The 27,027-nt window shown below is 33.8% G+C and overlaps 1 protein-coding gene across 1 annotated transcript in view; it reads right to left on the minus strand.

Moving 5' to 3' along the window:
• LOC105106002 (uncharacterized) overlaps nt 1-27,027 on the minus strand; it is a 298,020-nt gene that overhangs the window by 62,527 nt on the left and 208,466 nt on the right. The gene's annotated exons all lie outside the window — the stretch shown is intronic.

Below are 27,027 nucleotides of genomic sequence, written 5' to 3' on the forward strand. Positions count from 1 at the left end.
ACATATTGTTTCTATGACTTGGCTATTGTAAATAATGCTGCTTTCAACATTGGGGTGCACGTGTATTTTCTAGCTAGCATTTTCTCTGGATATATGCCCAGGAATAGGGTTGCTGGGTCATATGGTAACTCTGTTTTTAGTTTTTTAAGGAACCTACAAACTGTTCTCCATAGTTGCTGCACCAATTTACATTCCCAGTAACAGGGCAGGTTCTCTTTTTTCCACAATTTCTCCAGTATTTATTATTTATAGGCTTTTTGATGATGGCCATTCTGACTAGTGTGAAGTGATACCTCAGGGTAGTTTTGATTTGCATTTCTCTAATAATTAGTGATGTTGAGCATCTTTTCATGTGCCTGCTGGCCATCTGTATGTCTTTTTTGGAGAATGTCTATTTATGTCTTCTGCCCATTTTTTGATTGGGTTTTTTTGATATTAAGCTGTATGAGCTGTTTGTATATGATGGAAATCAGTCCCTTGTCCATAGTATCATTTGCAAATATTTTTCCCAATCCATATGTAAGTCGTCTTTTCATTTTGTTTATGGTTTCCTTTGCTATGCAAAAGCTTCTAAGTTTAATTAGGCCCCATTTGTTTATTCCTGTTTTTACTTCCTTTACTCTAGGAGATGGATTCAAAAAATTATTGCCACGATTTATGTTGAAGAGTGTTCTGCCTATGTTTTTCTCTAGAAGTTTTATAGTATCCAGCCTTACATTTAGGTCTTTAATTCATTTTGAGTTTTTTTAACTATATGGTGTTAGAGAATGTTCTAATTTCATTCTTTTATATGTAGCTGTCCAGTTTTCCCAGCACCAATTATTGAAGAGACTGTCTTTTCTCCATTATATATTCCTGCCTCCTTTGTGTAGATTAATTGATCAGAAGTATATATAGGTTTATTTCTGGGCTTTCTATCCTATTCCATTGATCTATGTGTCTGTTTTTGTGCCAGTACCATACTATTTTGATTACTGTAGCTTTGTAGTATGGTCTGAAGTCGGGCAGCATAATTCCCCCATCTCTGTTCTTTCTCAAGATTGTTTTGGCTATTTGGTGTCTTTTGTGTTTCCATACAAATTTAAAATTTTTTGTTCTAATTCTGTGAAAAATGCCATAGGTAATTTGATAGGGATTGCATTGTAACTAAATTTCCTTGGGTAGTATTGTCATTTTAACAATATTGATGCTTCCACTCCAAGAACATGGTATATCTTTCCATCTGTTTTTAATCCTTTCCATTTTCTTTTGTCAGCATCATATTTTTTGGAGTATAGGTTTTTTGCCTCCTTAGGTAGGTTCATCCCTAGGTATTTTATTCTTTTTGATGCAATGATAAATTGGATTGTTTTCTTAATTTATCTGATATTTCATTATGGTGTATAGAAAACAGATTTCTGTATCCTAATTTTTTATCCTACAACTTTGCTGAATTCAGTGATGAGCTCTGGTCATTTTCTAGTAGTGTCTTTAGGATTTTCTATGTATAGTATCATGTCATCTGCAAACAGTGACAGATTTACTTCATCTTTTCCAATTTGGATCCATTTTATTTCTTTTTCTTCTCTGATTGTTGTGGCTAGGACTTCCAAAACTATATTGAATAAAAGTAGTGAGAGTGGGCATCCTTGTCTTGTTCCTGATCTTAGAATAAATGCTTTCAGCTTTTCACTTTTGAGTATGATGTTAGCTGTGCATTTGTCATGTATGGCCTTTAATATGTTGAGGTATGTTCCCACTTTCTGGAGAGTTTTTATTATAAATGGATGTTGAATTTTATCAAAAGCTTTTTCTGCATCTACTGAGATGATCATGTGGTTTTTATTCTTCAATTTATTAATATGGTATATCACACTGATTTGCAGATATTGAAAGATTCTTGCATCCCTGTGATAAATCCGACTTGATCATTGTGTATAAACCTTTTAATGTATTATTGGAGTTGTTTTGCTAGTATTTTGCTAGAACATTTATGTTCATGAATGATATTGGACTGTAATTATCTTTTTTTGTGGTATCTTTTCTGGTTTTGGCATCAGGGTGATGGTGGCCTCATAGAATGAGTTCCAAAGTGTTCCTTCCTCTGAAATTTTTTGGAATAGTTTCTGAGGAATAGGTGTTACCTCTTCTCTAAATGTTTGGTAGAATTCATCTGTAAAGCCATCTGGTCCTGTACTTTTGTTTGTTGGGAGTTTTTAAGTTCTGATTCAATTTCAGCACTGGTAACTGGTCCGTTCATATTTTCTATTTCTTCCTGGTTTAGTCTTGGGAGATTACACCTTTCTAAGAATTTGTCAATTTCTTCTAGGTTGTCCATTTTATTGGCATATAGTTGTAGTAGTCTCTTATGATCTTTTGTGGTGTTGATTGTAACTTTTCCTTTTTCATTTCTGATTTTATTGATTTGGGCCCTCTCCCTTTTTTTCTTGGTGAGTCTGGCTAAAGGTTTATCAATTTTATTTATCTTTTCAAAGAACCAGGTTTTGTTTCATTGATCTTTTCTGTTGTTTTTTTAGTCTCTATTTCCTATCTGATCATTATGATTTCTTTCCTTCTACTAACTTTCAGTTTTGTTTGTTCTTCCTTTTTAGTTCCTTTAGTGTAAAGTTAGATTGTTTGAGATTTTTCTTGTTTCCTGAGGTACGTTTGTATCATTATAAACTTGCCTCTTAGAATTACTTTTGCTATGTCCCATAGGTTTTTGATCATTGTGTTTTTGTTTTTGTCTCCAGGTATTTTTTGATTTCCTCTTTCATTTCCTCAGGGATCCATTGGTTGTTTAGCCTCCACATGTTTGGTTTTTTACATTTTTTTTTTCTTGTAGTTAATTTCTAAGACTTGGGAATTTAAAGAGAACCTTCAACCAAAAAAAAAAAAAAAAGATGAAACAAAAACATGTCAAACAGCCAGTTGTTAGACTATAGTTATAATTCAAGCATCCTGATTAGGTTAGAAAGATCTATATTATCATCTCTCTTCTGTTCAACATCTTTCTGTTCACAGTCCTTGCACCTTAATATGTATACATGCTCAAGGCTATTCCATCTTTTAAAAGAAATAACATAGCAGGCAAAGCATCTCTTAATTTTTTTTTTCTTTTTAAACCTATTTTCTTTCCTTTCTTGGCTGCCATATTTCTAAAAAGGTAATCTCTAGTAACTGTCCTCATTTTCCCACATAGCCTTTAACGCATTTAAAAATATATCATTTACATTCTTTAATAATACATACTGCTTTTGAAAATATATAATTTTAACATATACAAGTGTATGAAGTACAAAGTGTGTGTATTTGTCTTGAATGGTGGATTCTAAGTACCTAGTGGCTTGAAGTCTCCCAATTTCTTCTCTGTAGTAACATAACAATCAGGGCAGACATGTTGACATAGACTAGAAAATGTTTTTAAGTCTTTTAAGATCTCTTGCAGAAGAGAACTTCATTCTCCAAGAATGACACTTCATTTTCCTTCATATTGTACAAGAGTCAAGGGACCCCCGCAGCAGAATCAAAGGCTTACATCTTATTGAATAAAGGAAAGACTAGATGCCATAGCTATCTGAGGAAGCCCATTTGGCAGAAATCCATCAGAAAGAGGAACATCTGCTGCCTTGCTTCATAAGGTCCCCATAATGCTTGCAGGTTCTGCTGAACATCAGTGGTCCTGAAAAGTTGATGCAATGGTGATCTGAACTGTTTACAGTCCCTGCAGTTGTCAGAGAAATGGGTAGACTTGAGAGCAAAGAGGCATTCTCTGTGCATTTTAGTAGAGGGGGAAAATCAGCAGACACTTCCATCATTCCTTGGCTTTACTGCATATCAAGGAACTGTAATGTATGACTTTATGAAAGTCCAAAATCATGAGGAGATGGCAAAAAATAACTCAGTTAAAATAACTGAGTGACATGAAGGATAAAATTCAATCTAAGTATGGAGAACAATTGTATCCCATTTACAAAAGATAGAAGGAGGAGGAGGAAGTGGAGGAGGATTCTCAATGATAATACAGTTAGAACTATACAAAATAGACTTTATGAAAATATTTTTAAAACCCTTATTCTTTCTTGATTGTTGAAATTTAATAAAGAATCACTGCTGAAATATTTAATTATCTAGAAGATTAAGTGGAAAATATAATGTAGAACAAAACATAAAGAGATGGAAATAAAGAAGGAAAAGATAAGATTTAGACGAAAGATCCAGGAGTCCTGATCAGCAAATAGCAACAGGTCTAGAGAGCTGGCTAACATTTACTGAGCACTTGAGATTTGCCAGACATTCTTCCTAAGGGATTTATATGTACTAATTTGAACTTCAAAACAAAACAAAACACCGTACCAAGCAGGTGCTATTAACATTTATTGTATAGATAAGAAAACTGAAGCAAAGAGAAGTTAAGCAAAATTCTCAGGGTCAAAGAATTTTTAAGTAGGAAAGGTAGGATTTGAATAGAAGTAGTTTATACACTAACCACTGTACTATATTATTTTATGCAAGAGAAAAATGAGTAGATGGAAGCATATCAATAATAAAATACTCATATCTATTCTACTAGTAAATATCTCTGAAATCTACCCCCAATATTTTATTTCCTTAAAAATCATGTTATTCTAATCACTCATCATCACAAGTGCAATAGAATCAATGTTGGTCCTCAAGTTCCTATATTAGTAGTTGCAATCTTCTATCCACACTGCCATCAGTAATCTTTAAGACAAAAATCTGATTACTCTCCTTCTTAATACCCATTATCCAAAGTGGTGAACAAGACTGTTTATGCTATTTTAGGGAACATAGTTTCTTTTTATATTAATTTTACCCCATCTTAGCAATTTTATTTAACACGCTTTATAATGTATATAACATATTCATTGTTAAAATCCATAAGTACATGAGAATATACATTCATTGAATGTCCATGTTCAATTATTTTTTAACTGACTAGGAAGCCCAATCAAACATTAGGAGACCTAAGAAAAATTCCAAATTACTTAGAATGTTATCCAAGTCCCCTTCATATCCGGCCTTGGCCTCTTTCTCTAGCTTTGACTCCCACCACTTTACTCTCCAGTCTCTCTCCACAATGAATGCAAGTGGCGTTTTTCCTATCTACTATCACTGCCCTCGGTGCATCCGGCTACTGCACTTATTACACCCGGTGACACTTACTGTATTTATTATTAGATATTTATGTGTTTTCATTTATACCAAACTTCTCCATTAAAGTAAGTTCTGTAAGTTTAAGGGCTCTGGCTTTCTTTCCTCATTATCCAAATTTTCTAGCTCAACACTTGACACATAGTAGGAATTCAATAGAATTGATTTGGTTAGACAGACACCCTTTTCCTACCTAGTCTGTTCTTTTGCTGAAGTTGTATAACCTCATTTAATGCTGTGTAGCTGCACATTTAGAATAATGTCCTTGTGTTCACCTGACGACTTGCCTTTCTTAAGATCTATCATTAATTTTGGGGGGAAGCTTTACTCCAGTCATCATAGGACCATAAATGAGGATTAGAGAAGTCCAGGTGCTATTTTGTATCTTGTCACACAGGGACCCTGAAAACATTTCTCTTCCTTGCCTCACATATTCTATTCATTACCTCTTCTCTCTTTTGATTGTGGATTTGTGAAGCAAGAATGCAGGTTATTTTACTGTCATTAGCTAAAGGGATTTTATAGATGTTTATAATGTTTTAAAATTTCATTACATTTCATTCAACTATCAGAAATTTGAGTGAAAAAATGAGTTATTTTGGTTTATACTTGTAATTCAGTTTGAATTGTTTTGATGTGTTATTAACATTTTTACCTATTTTACTATTTTATTTTAATTTCATCAAAGTTTCAAATTATATAAGAAATGCACATTTGCTAAAAATTTAAGTATACAGAGTAAAACTTGAAATTTCTCTTTTAATACTGTAGCCTGTTTACGCTCCTCACTACAGTAGCAACTATTAAAGCCTTAGTCTATATACTTTTTTCACTCAATAATTCATGAATAGATTTAACTCAACAGTTACCTATTGAATATCTGATTAGTGCCACACCCTATGCTGGGGACACAGGATAAGTAAGAAAAATAAAGTCTTTATGGAGTTTACAGTGGAATGGGGAGGACAGCGATGGATGAATACACAAGTAAGAATTACAGGATACATTATTACTTTGAAGGAAATAAACAGGGGAATGAGATACTGACTAGAGGAGGCCACTTTAGATATGATGTGTTAGGCTTAGTCCTCTGACAAACAGACACCAACATGAGTTGAGAGGTGTAAGAAGTTTATTGGGAAAAGATCTGTGAGAGAAAATGTAGAGTCAGAGCAGGCTCAGAGACCCCTGATGGTGATGTCAATGCAGCTCTGAGTTCTGTGAGGAAGAGGGGGAAGGAGAGAAAGATGTAGGACTGAAATTCTACTAATGTTTTGACTGATGGGATGTCTTCAAGTCAAAGTTGCCTGCCAGAGGAGTACTGTAATTCCTAGGAAGGAGCCTGAGTTGGCATCCTTGTTACATCCAGGCATTGGGTGGGAGTAGCACATGGGAAGCGTGACCTTGGTGCCAATGTGTTGATGATGTCACAGTGGTGGAATATGGAGAAAAACAGATGAATTTCACTGAAGTTGGAGATCTGAGGAGTGTGTTCATCACTGCCTCATACAGTCTAAATTAGCCTCTCTGAATAGGGGAAACTGAGCTGAGACTTTAGTGATGAGAATGAGCCAGACATTAGGGAAAGCTTATTCTAGGCAGAATGACCAGCAAGTATAAAGGCCTAGAATTAGGAAAGACCCATGATTAGAGGGGAGACCCTATTCTGTAGGAAAGTATGTTATGAAACAAGGTTTCAGAGACAGGCAAGAACCAGATCATACAGGGTTTTTAGGGCCATGGTAAAGAAAGTTGGTTTATTTCTTTATTTCACCACGAGAAAAGGGAGTCCATGGAAAGGTCTTAAGTGGGGGTGACATGTAGTTTTACATGTTGCAAACATTCTTTAAGCTACGTGTAGACCATGTACTGAAGGAGGGGCAAGAGTGAACGCAGGGAGCAATAGGAGACAATGCAACAGTACAGGTGAGAGAAGATGGTAGATTGGACCAGGGTGGGAATACTGGTATTGCAGATAGATTCAAAATATTTCCTTTTATGAATATATTTATCAGACTATACCTAATATGCTCTGATTTGCTTTTTAATATAAAATATATTTTACAGATCATTTCATGTCAGTTATATACATCTACTATGTTCTTTTTAAACCAGCACATAGTATTCTAAACCATATTTGATTTACCTATTTTCCTTTTACTGGACATTTAGGTAAATATGTTTTCCTCTTTATCAAATAATGCTACAATGAATATTCTTGTAAGGGCTTCATTGTGAAGAATGCAAATATTATTACAAATAGACTTAGAAGTGGAGTTTCTGTGCATACTCTAAAATTCAATAGGCATTGACATTCACTCTCCAAAACCTTAAAATTTTTATACTCTGTACTAATTTATACTCTGATGAGGAATGTATGAGGTAGATCTTTGTCTCACATTTTGCTAATATTGGATATTATCAATCTTTAATTTTTTTCCAAAATGAGGGAGAAATAATTGTTTTTGGATGGGTGGTATTGAGGAAAAGAGAAATAAATTGTATTGTATTTAAGGAACATTATAGCACCTGCCCATCCTTTGTATTGCTTTGACCAGATTAGATAAACCAAATGAAATGTATTACTTTCCTGGGACTGTCATAATAAATTGCTACAAACTTGGTGGCTTAAAGCAGCAACAATCAATTCTCTCACCGTTCTTGAGATGAGAAATCTGAAATCATGGTGTTGGTAGGGCTCTGGGAAAGAGTCTGTTAGATATCTCCTGTCACGTCTGGTGACTAGCATTGCTTGGCATTTCTTGGCTTGTTTGTTGCATTGTCCCAATCTCTGGTTCCTTGTTAACATTGCCTTTTCTTCTGTGTATGTGTCAAAACTTTACCTCTCTCTTATAAGTATACAGTTGACTGCATTTAGGGTCAGCCCCAATAATCTAGGATAAGGTCCTCTTCTCAAGATCCTTAAATTAATTAACTCTTTCCCCAAATAAGGTAATAATCAAAGGTTCTGGGAATTATGATATGAATATATCTTTTGGAGGGCGTACAATTTAGCTCAGTATAATTAAAGAACTCACATTTCCTCCCTTGTGGTCATCGCTACATGAAAGACAATGGTAGAGTGAGTAGAATTCAGGATTCAGCAGATGCCCCGATTACTAAATAAAGTCTAAAGCACCTTGTCACTTGTTGGTCATTTCTAGCTTCTTTTATTGAATTACCTTTCATAGCCTCTGCTCCTTATTCTAAGATACCATCTTTTTCTTTTATTTATTAGTAAGTTGTATAAATTATACTGTTTTATTGTTTATTGAGTGGAATGAGTTCTTTAAATATTTTGGATATTAACCCCTTAGCAAATATATGATTTGAAAATATATTATCCCATTCCAAAGTTTGCCTTTTCATTTTTTGATGGATTTCTTAGTTGTGCAAAAGTTTTTCAATTTAATGTAGTCCTACTCTTTATATTTGCTTTTGTTGCCTTTCCTTTTGGTGTCACATCCCGGAAATCATCCCTAACACCTATGTCGAGGAGCTTATGCAGTATGTTTTTTCCTAGGAATTTTATGGATTCAGGCCTTATGGTTTAAGTCAAATCAACGTTGAGCTGATTTTTGTGTATGGTGTAAAACAAGAGTCCAATGTATTCTTTTCTATGTGGCTGTCCAGCTTTCTCAGCATCAATTATTGAAGAGAATATCCTTTCCCTATTGCACATTTTTGGCATCTTTGTTGTAAATTAATTGACCATATATGCATGGGTTTATTTCTGAGCTCTCCATTCTATTCCACTGATCTTTGTGTCTGTTTTTATGCCAATACTATACTGCTTTGAGTACAGCTTTATAATATAGTTTGAAATCAGGACATGTGATGCCTACAGCTTTGCTATTCTTTACTCAAGATTGCTTTGGCTATTTAGGGTCTTTTGTGGGTCCATACAAATTTTAGGATTGTTTGATCTATTTCTGTGAAAGTTGCCATTGGAATTTTTTATATTTCATTTTAATTTTCTTCGTATGTATATTTTTTATTGAAGTATAGTCAGTTTACAATGTTGTATCAATTTCTGGTGTACAGCACAATGCTTCAGTCATACATGAATGTACATATATTCATTTTCATAATCTTTTTCACCATAAGTTACTACAAGATATCTAATATAGTTTCCTGCACTGTACAGCATGACCTTGTTGTTTATTCTATAAATATCAGGTAGTATCTGCCATTGGAATTTTAATAGGGATTGCAATGAATCTGTAGCTTGCTTTAGGTAGTATGGACAGTTTAATAATATTAATTCCTCCAAGCTATCTATGAGCAGGAAATAGCTTTCCATTTATTTGTGGCATCTTCAATTTCTTTCATCAATGTCTTATAATTTTTAGATTATGGATATTTCACCTTCTTGGTTAAATTTGTTCCTAGGTATTTTATTCTTTTTGGTGCAACTGTAAATGGAAATGTTTTCTTAATTTCTCTTTCTGATTATTTGTTTTCAATATATAAAATGAAATTGACTTTTATACTAATTTTTTATCCTGCAACTTGACTGAAATTGTTTAAACAGCATTTTGGTAGAGGCTTACGGTTTTCTATATATAATATGCCATGTGCAAATAGAGATAGTTTTAATTCTTCCATTCTGATTGGGATACCTTTTATTTCTTTTTCTTCTCAAACTGACCTGCCTAATAATTCCAGTACTATTTTGAACAGGAGTGATGAGAGTGGAATCTTTGTTCTATTCCTGATCTTAGAGGAAAACCTTTTAGCTTTTCACTTTTGTGTATGATATTAGCTGTGAGTTTGTCATATGTAGCCTTTATTATGTTGAAGTATGTTCCACCTACACCCACTTTGTTCAGTTTTTATCATAAATAGATGTTGAATTTTATCAAAAGCTCTTTCTGCATCTGTTGAGATTGTCGTATGATTTTTAGTCTTTACTTTGTTAATGTGGTGTATCACATGGACTGATTTGCAGGTATTGAACCATCCTTTCATCCTTGGAATAAATCCCACTTGATCATGGTGTGTCATCCTTTTAGTGCATTGTTGAATTCAGTTTGCTAATATTTTGTTGAGGATTTTTTTGATCTAAATTCTTTAGAGATATTGGCCTATAATTTTCTTGTAGTATCCTTGTCTGGTTTTCATATCAGGGTAATGCTGGCCTTATAAGATGAGTTTGGGGTCTTCCCTTATGCTTCATAAGTATTCATTCATTAAGACCTTTTATAGAGGTATTATTATCTTCACTTTACTGATGAGTAAACTGTAACTTAGGTCAATTTAATACCTTGCTCAATATTAAACCCAACCATGGTTCTATTTATAGACTATTTTGTTCCATTGAATATTTTCATTTTAAATACTTCATCCCTTAAATATTGGCATTGAAATAATTAATTCTAGAAGAAAAAGGAATTCTCTAAAACAGAAATAAAGAATTCAAAGCATTTGATCCAATGGCAAAGGATATTAGTAAGCTATGTTTTGACATAAATATAATGTAGACAACAAATGTAAAGATGGAAGTAGGATTGGGTGTGAGGCTTGAGGGAGACAATAAGTAGTACATTGGTAAGTGCATAAGAAGCTGAACATAAGATTCATAATATTGATTTCATCTTTCTGATTAGATTCACTTATAACCCTATAAATGTCCTATTAGACATGTTTTCATTTGGATGAAAAAATAAAAAGCAAAAATCATTTTCTACATAGAAATTATAAAATAAACAATACCTGCACAAACATTTAAGCATACACATTTAAACAAAGACGATCAGTTTGTTTCAGATAATGTATTTGAATTAAAATGACTTCTTAGTTCTGATCCTTTAAGCATATTGTGGTACCTCAAGCAATAATCAGGTAGATAAAAGTGCATATTTCATGATAAAAGATAATGGTCATTTTAGTATCTGATTTTGGTTAATAGGAGAATTTCTTTGTTTCTGTTTGCTTTGTGCTTTTTAGTAGGGGAAACTGCAATGAAAATGGATGTTGTAATGGATATCTGAATGTCAGAGTCCACAGCCATGTGGTACAATACAGGCTATACAGTATGCAGACCAGCTGGGCTTCCAGCCTTACCCTGCAAACTGGTTAGGCAATGAGTGATCCTCTGAAGCCTAATTCCAGTGCGCCCTAGTTTGCCTGTTTCAAAAGAGCTCCATTTGCCAATATTTTGGAGCAGATGCAGAGCCATTCTTGAGTTTCCTGCTGAGGTTTATGCAAATAGCTTGCTTAACTGGACTGTGGGCTCAGATTTCCTGCTGCCAGAATACTGAGAATTGGACATATTTTGGCTTATATTTCCCTCTCAGTTTAATTCATTCTCTTTTTCTATAGTTTCTTTCAGCCCTTTGGCCCAAATCATACCTTGTTAATATTAGTGCAGTTTTTTCCCACATGAAAGAAATGAGAGTATGATCACAGTTAACAGTGAATGATAAATTGAAAGAATTTATAGAACAATGCCTAAGGAGTCAGTTGTGTGAAGTAATTTTTGACCCAAGAATCATGTGGGTGACTCTGGATAGGTCACTTGACCTCTCTGGGCTCTTCTCCCTACCTTATGGTTCTTGCATAAGAATCAACTAAGGTACTATATAAGAAGGCATTAAAATACACAAAACACTATCAAATAAAATAGTAGGTGAGCATGAGAGAGATCATGAGCAAGATTATTAGAGTGAGGTGCTTAGAAATGGGAAAGTCAAGGTGGGGGCCAGTTTATTTTCTCCTTCCTAACTCAGTTAACTTGTTTGAAATAAAGGATATGAAAATGGCTCTGGGAAGACATTGTTGGTTACTTACCCACAACCATTTTCCTCCATATCCTAAGCAAAGGAATCAGGAAGTGTAATGACTCTAAGCTAGAACACAGTGAATACCAGTATAGATAGGTTTGGAGAGAAGCTGAGGATGAAAGAACAGGCATGGTTCAGACTACATGGGGTCTTTTTGGTTATGGTTCACTACAGCAGATACTATTCATTACTTACCCCAAATCTACACTCACTTCTTTATTGCTGATAGAATTCTGATTTTTGTGCTAAGATGACCTCCCTCCCTCCTTAGCCCCAGTGGTTGAAGTTTCATTAGTCTAAGATAATCAGTCATTCCATGATTGGTCATTCTGTAAATGAGCATGTGATCCAACAGTAGCCAATGAGATATAATGCAGTGTCTCCAAGGGAACTTCTCAAATTATTTTCTTCCCTGATACAATAGTCATTCATTGAGGAGAAACTCTCTGCCTTTGGCTAATACTGTGTGAGTTTCACCCATCTTATAAATTTAGAAACAAGAAAATTGTGAGTAGCTAATATAGAACAATGAAAATCATATGCTACTGAATTAAGTAACCCAGGAAACACTCTGTATCCATTAATCTTGTTTTGTGCTGTAGTAACATTTCTGTATTGTTTAATCATTCTGTTATATGGACTTAGGCAAAACACCATAATCCTTACATTCTTAATTGAGAAATTGTGCTGGAAGGGGAGTTACTACAGGCCCACATTATGTACTTTACGTCCAAATGGGAGTAATTCCAATGTTAAATTATAAGTCTAATCATGCCAATTCTTTGTCAAAAGCACTTTAATAACTCTCCATTGTCCTCACCATAAAAATCCTTGCTAAGCATTTTATGATCTGACCCCTTCCTAACATCAATTTCATCTTGTGCAAATATTCACAGCCTGCATTACTGTTATAATAAAATTGTTTCCATTACTATGAATCCCATGGAAATTATATTGCCCTAGGAAGTTTATATTGCATGCACTACTCTCTTCCTTCATCTGCGGTTGAATAATAATTATGCATCCTTCACATATTAGGGGAAACACTTCCTTCAAGAATCTTTCCCAGATTACTTAAGCCAGGTTACTTGCCCTTACAATATGCTCTTATAGCACTGTTACTTCCTTTATGACTGTAAAACTGACTTTAATGTAGTTGCTTGCCTGATTCTCTAACTCCCCAACTGGCATACTGGGAATTTAAATGAGTGCAGCCTCTAGGGAGAACAGTATGGAAGTTTCTTTAAAAACTAAAAATAGAGTTACCATAAGATCCAGCCATTCCACTCCTGGGCATCCGGAAAAGATGAGAAGTAACTCAAAAAGATACATTGCACTCCAATGTTCATAGCAGCACTATTTACAATAGCCAAGACATGGAAAAAACCTAAGTGTCCATCAATAGATGGATGAATAAAGGAGATACACACACACATACACTGGACTATTACTCAGCCATAAAAAGGAATGAAATAATGCCATTTGCAGCAACATGGATGGACCTAGAGATTATCATACTAAAAAAGGCAGACAAAGACAAGTATGATATCACTAATTTGTGGAATCTAAAACAATGATACAAATGAACTTACTTATAAAACAGAAACATACTCAGACATAGAAAACATCTTACGGTTACCAAAGGCAAAAGAGGGAGAGATAAATGAGTTTGGGATGAAGAGATACACACAAATATATATAAAGTAGGTACTAACAACAAAGACCTACTGTATAGAACAGGGAACTATATTCAATATTGTGTAATAACATATAATGGAAAAGAATATATATATATATGTATAATCTCTGAATTACTTTGCTGTATACCTGAAACTAACATCACATTGTAGATCAACTATACTTCAATAAAAAATTAATAAAAATGCTCAACAAATATATTTGAGGAATTAGCAAATAAAATCTTTACAAATATAATTCTCTAGGAATGAGAGTTTGATGGGTGATGAACACATCCATCTCCTTTGAGAAAAGCAGTTCTTGCACATTGGAAATAAATCAGGAAGTAACACATAATTAATGAGGAATTGTTAGAACTAATAAGATAATTTTTAAAAGGTTGTCAATTTTAAGAGCAAACTACAAAATATATAACATTTGTATACCATAAATAAATAAATGATATAATTTAAATAGGATATTATTTAAAATAGCAACAAAAAGAGTAAATTAGCAAGGAATTAAATAAGAATATAAAGACCTCTGATGAAAACTTCAAATAAGAAAGGACATGGAAAATGACCTAAATTTTTAAAAAAGGTATTCCATGGTCTTGGATGGGATGACTTCATATTCTAATGACCATAATATTTGCAAATTGATCTACAAATTCAAGGAAATATCTTTCAAAATTTGAGTTGTAATTTTTTGAGGAACATGAAAAACTTGTGATAAAATTTATATAGAAGAATAAAGATTTTTTATTTAAGTCTTAAAAATTAAGACTAATGAAGGAAGACATGCTTTACCCATATCAATATATATTTTAAACCCTTAGTCATAAAAAAAATCTGTATGACATTGACCAAAGATTTTTTAAAAAATGACAGTGAAGATGAATTGAGCAGTCAGAGGCAGAATGATGTGATGTGATTTGTGTGTAAACTCAATTTAAGATAAAGAGAACACACACAAAAAAACAAACAAAAAAAGATGAAGAGAACACTATAAATAAATGGAGAAATTATAGATTTTTAAATGATGATTTTTGGGAAAACTGGCTCACTAATCTGAAAAAAAAAACAAACCCCTAAATCTCTGCTTAACACCTAATATAAAGTTACATCTATTAAAGATCTTAATAACAAAGATCTTAATATCAAATTTAACTATGTATTTAATGGGAAAATATCTTTAAGACTATCTTTGTGACATAGGAGCAGGTGAAGTCTTCTTAAATACAACATCGAAAGTATAAACTATAGGCAACAAAGTATAAAGTTGATTAATTAGAAATTAAAGATTTCTAGACGCCATGTACAAAATTAAAAGATATAGTTTAACCAGTGGTTCCTTATGCATGACAGTAGGGATTATGAGTCAAGATGATAATAGGAAAATGTACAAACAAATAAGATGAACAAAGCTTTGACTAGGCTAGTGATAAGTATGTATCATAAACTGAGAAGTATAATTAAGTTATACTCTATAATTTTGTCAGAAGAAGGAGAGAGAGAGAAAGAGAGAAATTTGTAGTACCAGGATTTATCTTTGAAGTAACCTTCCACATCATCTAGAATAGTAAAGCTTGTGGCAAGAAAATAGCCTAAACAGAGTATGATATTTTCAAGGGAAATAAATATTTTTCAATATCAAAATAATTTTTCCTTAGAAATTATATTCACATGGATTAATTCATTTTTAGTTTTTAATTTATTTAGAAATACCAATTTTTAGATGATAGTTTTGCTTTGTAAAATACTTCAAAAAAAGAACATCATATAAAATAATTGGGAAACAGAGGCCCAAGAACTGTAATCAGGAGTGTAACATTACTACCGCTACTCACCGGTGTAACCTTTGGTATATAGACTCCCCCTCCTTAGGTCTGTTTCATCATATCTAAAATAAGGAGTTTGGGTGAAAGCACAAACATGGGGAGACTAAACAACATGCTACTAAATAACCAGTGGATCAATGAAGAAATCAAAGAGGAAATCAAAAAATATCTCGAGAAAAATGGAAATGGAAACACAACTTTCCAAAATCTATGGGCTGCAGCAAAAGTAGTCCTAAAGGGAAGGTTATAGCAATATAGGCCTACATCAAAAAACAAGAGAAATCTAGGGAGTTCCAGTCAAGATGGTAGAGTAGTTGGACCACCAGCTCACCTCCTCTTATGATCACTACAAAACCACAACTGACTGCTAAACAACTATTAATTAAAAAAAAAAAAGTCTGAAACTTACCAAAAAAGACCTTCTTCAAATGGAAACATAAAGTGGAAACCACAGCGGAATGGTAGGAAGGGCATGCTCATGATAAAATCAGCTCCTCCACTTCCTGAGTGGGTGACCCACAAGAGTGAGAGTTCTGAGCCCCACATCAGGCTCCCCAGCCCCATGGTCCAGCACCAGAAGGAGGAGCCCCCAGAGCATCTAGTTTTGAATACCAGTGGGGCTTAATTGCAGGACCTCCACAGAACTGGTGGGAACAAAGACTTCATTCAAGAAGTGCACACAGAATATCACGTGCACCGGGACCAAGGGCAAAGGCAGTGATTTCTTAGAAACCTGGACCAGACCTGCCTGCTGGTTTTGGAAAGTCTCCTGTGAAAATGAGGTGTGGCTGTGACTCATGCTGGGGACACAAAAGCCAGTGGCGGACATTTGGGGAGTACTCATCAACATGAGGTTTCCTGGAGGCTGACATCTTGCTTGGTCATTAGCACCAAAACCTAGCCCCACCCAACAGCCTGTAGCCTCCAGTGCTGGGAAGCCTCAGGCCAAACAACATACTGGGTGGGAACACAGCCCCACCCATCAGCAGACTTCCTGAGCCCACAGCAGTCTACAGACATGCCCTGCCCACCAGAGGGCTATAACCCAGCTCCATCTAGCAATGGGCAGGCACCAACCCCTCCCACCAGGAAACCTGCACAAGCCTCTATTCCAGCCTCATTCACCAGGGCAAAGACACCAGAAGTAAGAAAACAACAATCCCACAGTCTGTGGAAGGAGTCCACAAACACAGGCCAGACTCTACCCTGGGACCAGCTGGACCTTGGCCCTTGGGTGATGAGAGAGGAGTGCACTGCTGGGACACATAGGACATCTCATACAGAGGGCCACTCTCCAAGGTTAAGAAATATAACTAACCTACATAAACATACAACTAGAAATTTAAACAAAATGAGGCAGCAGAGAAATATATTCCAGGCAATCTACCCAAAAAAGAAGTTCAGAGTAATTATTGTGAAGATGCTGAGAGAACTCAGGGGGAGAATAGATGCACAGAGTGAAGTTTTTAGGAAAGAGAAAATATAAAGAACAACCAAGCAGGGTTGAAGGATACAATCACTGAAATAAACAATACACTAGAAGGAACCAAGAATAGACTAAATGAGGCAGAAGAACAGATCAGTGAGCTAGAAGACAGAGTAGTGGAAATCACTACCACAGAACAGAAAAAAGCATGAAAAGAAATGAGAACAGTTTAAGAGACCTCTGGGACAACATGAAGTGCACTAATATTTGCATTATAGGGGTCCCAGAAAAAGAGAGAAAGGATCTGAGAAAATTTTTGGAGCGATAACAGCTAAAAGCTTCCCTAAATTGGGAAAGGAGACAGTCACCTATGCCCAGAAAGCACAGAGACAGAGTGCCCCTAACAGGTTTAACCTAAAGAGGAACACACCAAGGCACATAGTAATCAAGTTGATACAAATTGAAGATGAGGAGAAAATATTAAAAGCAGCAAGAGAAAAGCAACAAATAATATACAAGGAAACTCCAAAAGGCTATCAGCTGAATTTTCAGCAGAAATTCTGCAGGCCAGAAGGGAGTGGCACAATATATTTAAAGTGATGAAAGGGAAAAACCTACAACCAAGAATACTCTACCCAGCAAGGCTCTCATTCAGATTTGATGGAGAGATCAAAAGCTTTACAGATAAGCAAGAGCTAAAAGAATTAAGCCCTACCAAACCAGCTTTACAACAAATGCTAAAGGAACTTCTCTAGGTAGAAAAGAAAAGACCACAACCAGAAACAAGAAAATTAAAAAATGAGAAAGTTCACCAGTAAAGGCAAACATACAGTAAAGGTAGGAAATCATCCACACACAAACTAATAGGGAACTTAAAAGACAAAAGTAGTAAAATCATCTGTATCCACAATAAGGAGTTAAAAGAATACACAGAACAATTAGATGTAAAATATGATATCAAAACCAGTAATCGTGAGAGGAGGAGAGTATGAATGCAGGGTGTCTAAAATGCATTTGAAAATCAGAGATTGGCAACTTAATCATGTATATATATATAGACTTTTATACCAAAACTTCATGGTAACTGCTAACCAAAAATCTGTAATAGATATACTCACAAAAAGAAAGAAGAACCCAAATATAATGCTATAGTCATCAAATCATAAGAAAAGAGAACAAAAAGAAGGGGAAAAAGACCTACAAAAATGCATTCAAAACAATTAACAAAACGGCAATAAGAATATATGTATTGATAATAACTATAAATATAAATGGATTAAGTGCTCCAACCAAAAGACATACACTGTCTCAATGAATACAAAAATAAGACTCGTATATATGCTATCTACAAGAGACCTACTTCAGAGCTAGAGACACATACAGGCTGCAAGTGAGGGGAAGGAAAAAAGTACTCCATGCAGATGGAAACCAAAAGAAAGCTGGAGTAGCAATACTTCTATCAGACAAAATAGACTTTAAAAGAAAGACTATTATAAGAGACAAAGAAGAACACTACATAATGTTCAAGGGATCAATACAAGAAGATGTAACAATTGTAAATATATATGCACCCAACATAGGACCACTTCAATATGTAAGCCAACTGTTAACAGACATGAAAGGACAAATTGACAGTAACACAGTAATGGTGGGGAGACTGTAACACCCCAGTTACATCAATGGACAGATCAGACAGAAATTCAGTAAGAAAATAAAAGTCTTAAATGACACACTAGACCAGATGGATTTAATTGATATTTATAGAGCATTCCATCCAAAAGCAGCAAAATACACACTCTTCTCAAGTGTACATGGAACATTGTCCAGAATATATCATGTGCCGGCCCACAAAGCAAGCTTCAGTAAATTTAAGAAAATTAAAAATCATATCAAGCATCTTTTCTAACCACAATGGTATGAGATTGGAAATAAACTACAAGAAAAAAAACCTGCAAAAGTAAAAACATGTGGAGGCAAAAGAATGTGTTACTAAACAACCAATGGATCACTGAAGAAATCAAAGAGGAAATAAAAAAAAAATACTTAGAGACAGATGAAAACAAATACACAACAATCTGATACCTCTGGGACAAAGCAAAACAGTTCTAAGAAGGAAGTTCTTAGAAATACAAGCTTAGCTCAGGAAACAAGAAAAAATCTCAGATAAATGACTTAGTCTTACACCTAAAGGAACTGGAAAAAGAAGGACAAATAAAACACAAATTTAGTAGAAGGAAGGAAATCATAAACATCAGAGTAGAAATAAATGAAATAGAGACTTAAAAAACAGTAGAAGAGATTAATGAAACTAAAAGCTGTTTCTTTAAATAGGTAAATAAAATTGATAAACCATTAGCCAGACTCATTGAGAAAAAAAAAAAAAAAGAGGGCCCAAATCAATAAAATCAGAAATGTAAAAGGAGAAGTTTCAGTCAACACCACAGAAATAAAAAGGATCATAAGAGGCTACTATGAGCAACTATACACCAATAAAATGGACAACCTAGAAGAAATGGACAAATTCTTAGAAAGGTACAATCTTCCAGACTGAACTAGGAAGACATAGAAAATATGAACAGACCAATTACCAATACTGAAATTGAATCAGAATTTTAAAACTCCCAACAAACAAAAGTCCAGGACCAGATGGCTTCTCTGGTGAATTCTAGCAAACATTTAGACAAGAGTTAATACCTATATCCTTCAGAAACTATTCCAAAAAATTGCAAAGGAACACTTCCAAACTCATTCTTTAAGGCCATCATCACCCTGAAAAAAACCTGACAAAGATATCACAAAAAAGTAAATTACAGGCCAATATTATTTATGAATATAGATACAAAAATCCTCAACAAAGTACTATCAAATCAGCTCCAACAATGCTCATATATCATGATCAAGTTGGATTTAGTCCAAGGACATAAGAAAATTTCAATATCCACAAATCAATCAATGTGATATACCACATTAACACATTGAAGAATAAAAACTGTATGATCCTCTCAATAGATGCTAAAAAAGCGTTTGATAAAATTCAACATTCATTTATGATTAAAAACTCTACAGAAAGTGGGCAAAGAGGGAACACACTTCAACATAATAAAGGCCATATATGACAAACCCACAGCTAACATGGTACTTAATGGTGAATAGCTGAAAACATTTCCTCCAAGATCAGAAACAAGACAAGGATACCCACTCTTGCCACTTTAATTCAACATAGTTTTGGAAGTCCTAGCCACAGCAAACAGAGAAGAAAAACAAATAAAAGGAATCCAAATTGGAAAAGAAGAAATAAAACTATCACTGTTTGTAGATGAAATGATAATATACATAGTAAATCCTAAAGATGCCATTGGAAAACTACAAGAGCTCATCAATGAATTCAGTAAGTTGCTGGATACAAAATTAATATACAGAGATCTGCTGCATTTCTATACACTAACAAAATATCAGAAAAAATTAATTAAGGAAACAATCCCATTTACTATTACATCAAAAAGAAAATAACTAGGAATAAACCTATGTAACAAGGTAAATGACCTGTATTCCAAAAACTACAAGACACTGATGAAAGAAACTGAAGATAACACAGATGGAAAGATATACTATGTTCTTGGGTTGGAAGAATCAATATTGTTAAAATGGCTATCCTACCCAAGGCAATATATAGATTCAATGCAATCCCTATAGAATTATCAATGACTTTTTTTTCACAGAACCAAAACAAAAAATGTTACAATTTGTATAGAAACACACAAGACCCCGAATAGCCAAAACAATCTTGAAAAGAAGAACATTTGGGTGAATCATGCTGCCTGGCTTCAGACTATACTACAAAGCTATAGTAATCAAAACAGTATGGTACTGGCACAAAGACAGACACATAGATCAATGGAACAGGAGGATAGACTGTCCAGAAATAAACCCATGCACTTATGGTCAATTAATCTATGACAAAGGAGGCAAGAATATGCAATGCGGAAAAGACAGTCTCTTCAATAAGTGGTGCTGGGAAAACCGGGCAGCTTCATGTAAACGAATGAAATTGAAACATTTTCTTACCATATAAAAAAATAAACTCAAAATGGATTAAAGACTGAAATATAAGACCTGAAACTATAAAATAAGGCAGAAGACCTGAATGGATACTTTTCCAAAGAAGATATACAGATGGACAACAGGCACAAGAAAAGATGCTCAACATTGCTAACCATTAGAGAAATGCAACTCAAAACCACAATGAGATGTCATCTCACACTTGTCATAATGGCTATCATCAAAAAGTCTACAAATAACTAATGTTGGCCAGTATGTGAAGAAAAGGTAAGCCTCCTACACTGTAATGGGAATGTAAATTAGTGAAGCCACTATTGAAAACAGTATGGAGCTTCCTCAAAAAAATTAAAAATAGAACTATCATATGATCCAGCAACTCCACTCCTGGGTACATATCTGAAGAAAATGAAAACTCTAATTCAGAAAGATACATATAACCCAATGTTCATAGAAGCATTACTGACAATGGCCAATATATAGACACAACCTAGGTGTCCATCAACACATGGATGAAGACGTGTATGTATGTATGTATGTATGTATGTATGTATATAATGAAATATTACTCCTACATAATAAAGCATGAAATCCTGCCATTTACAACAAAGTGGATGGACCCAGAGGGTATTATACTTAGTGATATAAGTCAAATAGAAAGACAAACACTCTATGATTTCACTTATATATGGAACCTAAAAAATAAAACAAATGAACATATATAACAAAACAAAAACAGATTCACAGATATAGAGCATAAACTAGTGGTTACCAGTAGGGAGAGGGAAGGAAGGAGAGGCAAGATAGGAGTAGGGGATCAAGAGATCCAAACTACTATGTGTAACATAAATAAGCAACAGGATAATTGTATAGCACAAGGACATATCAGTATTATTTTGTTATAACTTTAAATGGAGTATATAATCTATAAAATATTGAATCACTATGTTGTACACTTGAAACTAATATAATACAACTATATTTCAATAAAAATAATAATAAAATAAGTTTCTACTAAAGCAGTGATGTTATCACCTAACCCCATCTCTCCAACCTGACCAAAATTAATTCTAACACCAAAGATGAGCATAAGCATGTATATACTAAAAAGGTCCTCAGATAATACTTATGTGCAGTGGAGTATGGCAACTATTTAAAAAGATGGTCTCAAACCCTCCAGGTTAAACAATATTCAATTCTCTATGATGCTCTGAAATGTGTTGTTCTGTCTTTCACGTTGTAGGTGCACTATACAGCAATTCACAGGTGGGAGAAGGAATCTAGGAAAATCTTCAAATAAAACTAAAGCTTATTATACACTCTAGTCATGCAGTTTATAGGTTTACTTGACTGACAGTGTATTTAAAGATCAGCAAAATGCCTAAGGCACTCAGTCACTTGAGCCTGTGAATCTGTTTCCGCTTTTTTCCTCTTTTATATTTGACCCGAGTGTTTATGCCGTGAAAGACAGATTTGCTATCACCCTCCGTAAACTTTACCACTTTTATTAAATGTGAGAATGTATTGTATAGAAATTTTAATGTAGATTTATCTATTTATTACATTAATTACATTATAATAGTGTAAATAATCATACAATATTCCATTAGTCATTTTGCTGAATTTTCTTTTTTTAACTAAATTAAGGAGTTTATTTAGGAGGTATAAAGAAGTAGACGGCCAAAGTAGATCGTAAGGGTGACTGTGATAACTTGGTCCAAAAGAAATAAGCAAAATTGAATTAAAGAAAACCTCTTCCTTTCTTTAGAGTTAGAAAATATTTTCAAAACCCCCCCAGACAATGTTTGTTTTTTATTCAAACTTCACAGGTAATGTAACATAATTTAGCTTGGATAACGGCAATTACTGGGAATAACAGAGCACTCTGTGTTGGCTCCATTAGTGAATTTTCTGTGCAGCATGAAGTAAATCACATTGTCAGCTTTCACGCTGATTCTTTCTCCAAATCAAAAAGAAGACGGCAATGTTTATGGAGCTTTTTAAGTGATTTGGTAGAAGATGATATTAGGAAAGAGAGAAAGACTCTAGAATATTGCAAATAAACTTTACTCCTATAATGGCAACAGGTTGTGAAAAAGCTACAGGTATTTCATAGTGCACATAATAAGTATATCAATTGTTTATTTGTCAGATAAGGTATTTATATAATAGAAACTACCAATCAGCAGAGAAAATGGACATACTTCCAAAGGAACAGCCCTCTAGTTATACTCTGTCCAGAAGCTGCTATTTTCTAATTTTAAAAAATGGAGAATTATCAGAGTAAAAAAAATGTATATATAAAGGAAAGTTGTTATTTACAATACTTTGTGATCTGATGAGAAGTGTAGATCTTAAGGAAGTTCCTTAGTTTGCTAAACAGAATGATTACTGTGAAAATGAAAGATAAGAGAAGCTGAGCAAAATCTAAATTGATATGCCTAACAAAAAGAAAACAAAATTTGGGGAGAAAAGTACCATCAAGGGGGAGATTTTTATTAACAAAACATGGTGTTATATATGACTTTTCCTGTATACTCAGAGTTTCAGCAGACTTAAAAGTTAAGAGCAACAAAATAGGGGTTAAATAGACTCATATGCCTAAGTAAGATGGTAGACCAGAACATGTTAAGATATTGTAAAATGATCATATTTTAAAAATTGGCTTGCCAGCAGAAAGTACCTATTGCCAAGTTATAGAAGGGCTAGCAAAAAATTCACTTTTGAAACAAGACTAAAGGCATGTACGTTTTGACTTGGTAAGCCAGTAGCTGCAGGGGAGAGACATGGGGAAAGTGTTCAGAGTAAGCTTCACTTCCACCAATGATGGTGCAAAGGTACACATTTATCATGGAACGGTTATGAGCCTTCTTGGAGTAAGCAAAACTGGGTTGTCCTGAAGTGGATTTTGCTTAAGGAGACTGCCAGCATTGTTGGTAATCCCCCAAATAGTTATTATGTCAGATACTAGGATCTGGATGAAAAGTAATCATAAGGAATCAATAAAGAAGTACATCATTCATAACTCAAAACTGTCATAAGAGCTCCCCTATGGAGGAATCTACCCAGAACCAACAAAGAATCTACCGAGACAACAAATGTCTCAACAAAAGAAAGAATTAGCGCTTAAAGTCTAGGCTCATACGAAGAGTACTGACACAGGTATCAACGGTGTTGGTCATATTTCATTTCCAATAAGGGAAGTGTTATATATAAGACTAACCTTACCATTAATAACAATTATGAGCTCTGGAAGTAAATATTTAAAGAACACAAGCAAATTGAGATCTACTTTTTTTATGCTTTGAGTTTCAATATTGTTGCAAAATACACATAAAATTTAACCATTTAAGGTGTATAATTCAATGGCATTTAGTAAACTCACAATGTTTTGCAACTATAATCACTCTCTACTTCCAGAACATTTTCATCACCCCAAAAGCAAACCCCTTACCCATTAAGTAGTCATTGGCCATTTCCCGTTCTACCCAGCTTCTAGCTACTACTAATCTGCTTTCTGTTTTTAAGAATTTGCCTATACTTGATGTTTCATATAAATGGATTTATTTAACATATAGCCTTTCTGCCTGACTTCCCTCAAGAAGAAAATATTTTCATGACTCATCCATGTTGTAGCATGTATCAGAAGTTCATTCCTTTTTAAGGCTAAATGATATTCTGTTGTATAAATAAACTACATTTTATTTATCCATAAATTGTTGGACAGTTGGATAGTTTCCAACTTTTAGCTATTATGAATAAGGCCGCTATATAACATTTTTGTACAAATATCAGTTTAAGCATCTGCTTTCAATTCTGTTGGGTACATATCTAGGAGTGGAATTGAATTGCTGGGCCACATGGTAATTTTGTTTGTTTTTGAGAAACCACCAAACTTTTTCATAGTAGCTACACCATTTTACATTCCTACCAGCAACATAGGACAGAGCTAATTCCTCTAGATCCTCATCAACATTTGCTTTCACTGTGTTTTTTATTATATCTGTCCCAGTGCCCATGAAGTGGTATGTCATTGTGGTTTTGATTTGCATTTCCCTAACAACTAATAATGTTGATCCATTTGTATGTCTTCTTTGGAGAAATGTCTATTCATGTCCTTGGCCCATCTTTAAACTGGATGTTCTTTTGTTAATGTGTTGTAGATAGATAGATGTGTATATATATATATATATATATATATATATATATATATATATATATATATGTATTCTGGATATTAGACTCTGATAAGATATATGATTTTCAAATATTTTCTCCCATTCTGTATTTCTTTTACTCTCTTGATAGTGTAATTTGGTGCACAAAAGATTTAATTTTGATGAAGTCCAATTCATCTATTTTTTTTCTTTTGTTGCTTGTGGTTTTTTGTCATTTCTAAGAAATCACTGTCAAATACAAGGTCAGGAAAATTTATTCCTGTTTTCTAGCACGAATTGTATAGTCTTAAGTCTTACATTTAAATATTTGATCCTTGTTGACTCAGTTTTTGTATAAAGTGTGAGGTAGAGTTCAAAAGTCTTTTGAGTGTGGCTATCTACTTGGTCCAGCACTATTTGTCGAAGGAACTATTCTTTTCCCATCGAAGGGTCTCTGTGCCCTTGTTGAAAGTTAATTTCCCATTGATTTATGTTCCTATTTTGGATTCTCATTCTATTCCACTGGTCTATAGGTCTATCCTTATACCATTATCACATTGGTTTAATTGCCAGTTTAAGTCCTCCAACTTTGTTATTTTTCAAGATTAATTTAGCTACTCAGAGTCCCTTGTAATTCGATATTAATGTTATGATCAACTTATCTATTTCTGTAAAAAGACCATTTGCATTTCATAGAGATTACATTGAATCTGTAAGTTATTTTGAGGAGTACTTCCCTCATAACAGCATTTAGTTTTCCAACCCATAAACATGGGATGCCGTCCCATTTATTTAGATCTTTAAATTGTTAGGATTTTTTTTTTGTGGTTTTAAGTATACATGTATTTTAATTCCTTGGTTAAATTTAAATATAGACATTTTAAATTTTGAATTGTTTTATAAATGGAATTGTTTTCTTAGTTTCCTTTCAGATTGTCTATCACTTCTATGTAACAACACAAGTGATTTTTGCATGTTTGTCTCATGTCCTGGAATTTTGCTGAATTTGTTTATTACTTCCAATATTTTATTGCAGATTCTTTAGGATTTTCTATATATAAGATCATTTCATCTGCAAGTAGAGTAGTTTTATTTCTTCCTTTCCAATTTGGATGCTTTTTTTTTTTCTTGCCTAATTGTCTAGAACTTCCAGCAGAATGTTATTTAGAAGTGGTGAAAGTGAGCATCTTTGCCTTGTTCTTATAAATTATTTTAGACATAGAATACTTAAACAACACTGTTAACCATTTTGACTTAAGGGACATGTATGGAACACTCCATCTAATGACAGCAGAATACACACTTTTTTCAATTGTACATAGAATATTCTCCATGAGAGACCATATTCTAATCTATGAAACAAGGCTCAATAAATTTTAAAAGGTTGAAATCATACAAAGCACATTCTCTTACTACAATGGAATTAGAAACAACAGCAGAGGAAATTAGAAAAATCCTCAAATTTTACAAATTAACAAGTACATTATAATAAACATCAGGTCAAAAAGAAATCAAAAGGGAAACTAGAATACATCTCAAACTGAATGGAAACAAAAATGAAACATAGCAAAACATGTGAGATGCACCTAAGGCATTAAGAGGGAAAGTTATATGCACAAACATTTATATTATAAATGAAGAAATATTCAGTTATCTAAGCTTCAATCACAAGAAGCTAAAAGAGGAAACAAATCAGACCCAAAGTGAGAAAAAGGGAGGAAATAATAAATATTAAGTGGAAATCAATAGAACAGACAACAGAAAATCAACAGGACCTAGAATAACTGAAACAGTTTTTTTTTTTTTAAATAAGAATTTTAAGATGGATTACTTTATACTGCCTGGTTTCAAAATATCCTGTAAAGCTACTGTAGTCAAAACAGTGTGACGTTGGTGAAAGAATGGACTTACATGTCAGTAAAACAGAATAGG

The sequence above is a fragment of the Camelus dromedarius genome, chromosome 24 (assembly GCF_036321535.1).
Source record: "Camelus dromedarius isolate mCamDro1 chromosome 24, mCamDro1.pat, whole genome shotgun sequence".
NCBI lineage: Eukaryota > Metazoa > Chordata > Mammalia > Artiodactyla > Camelidae > Camelus > Camelus dromedarius.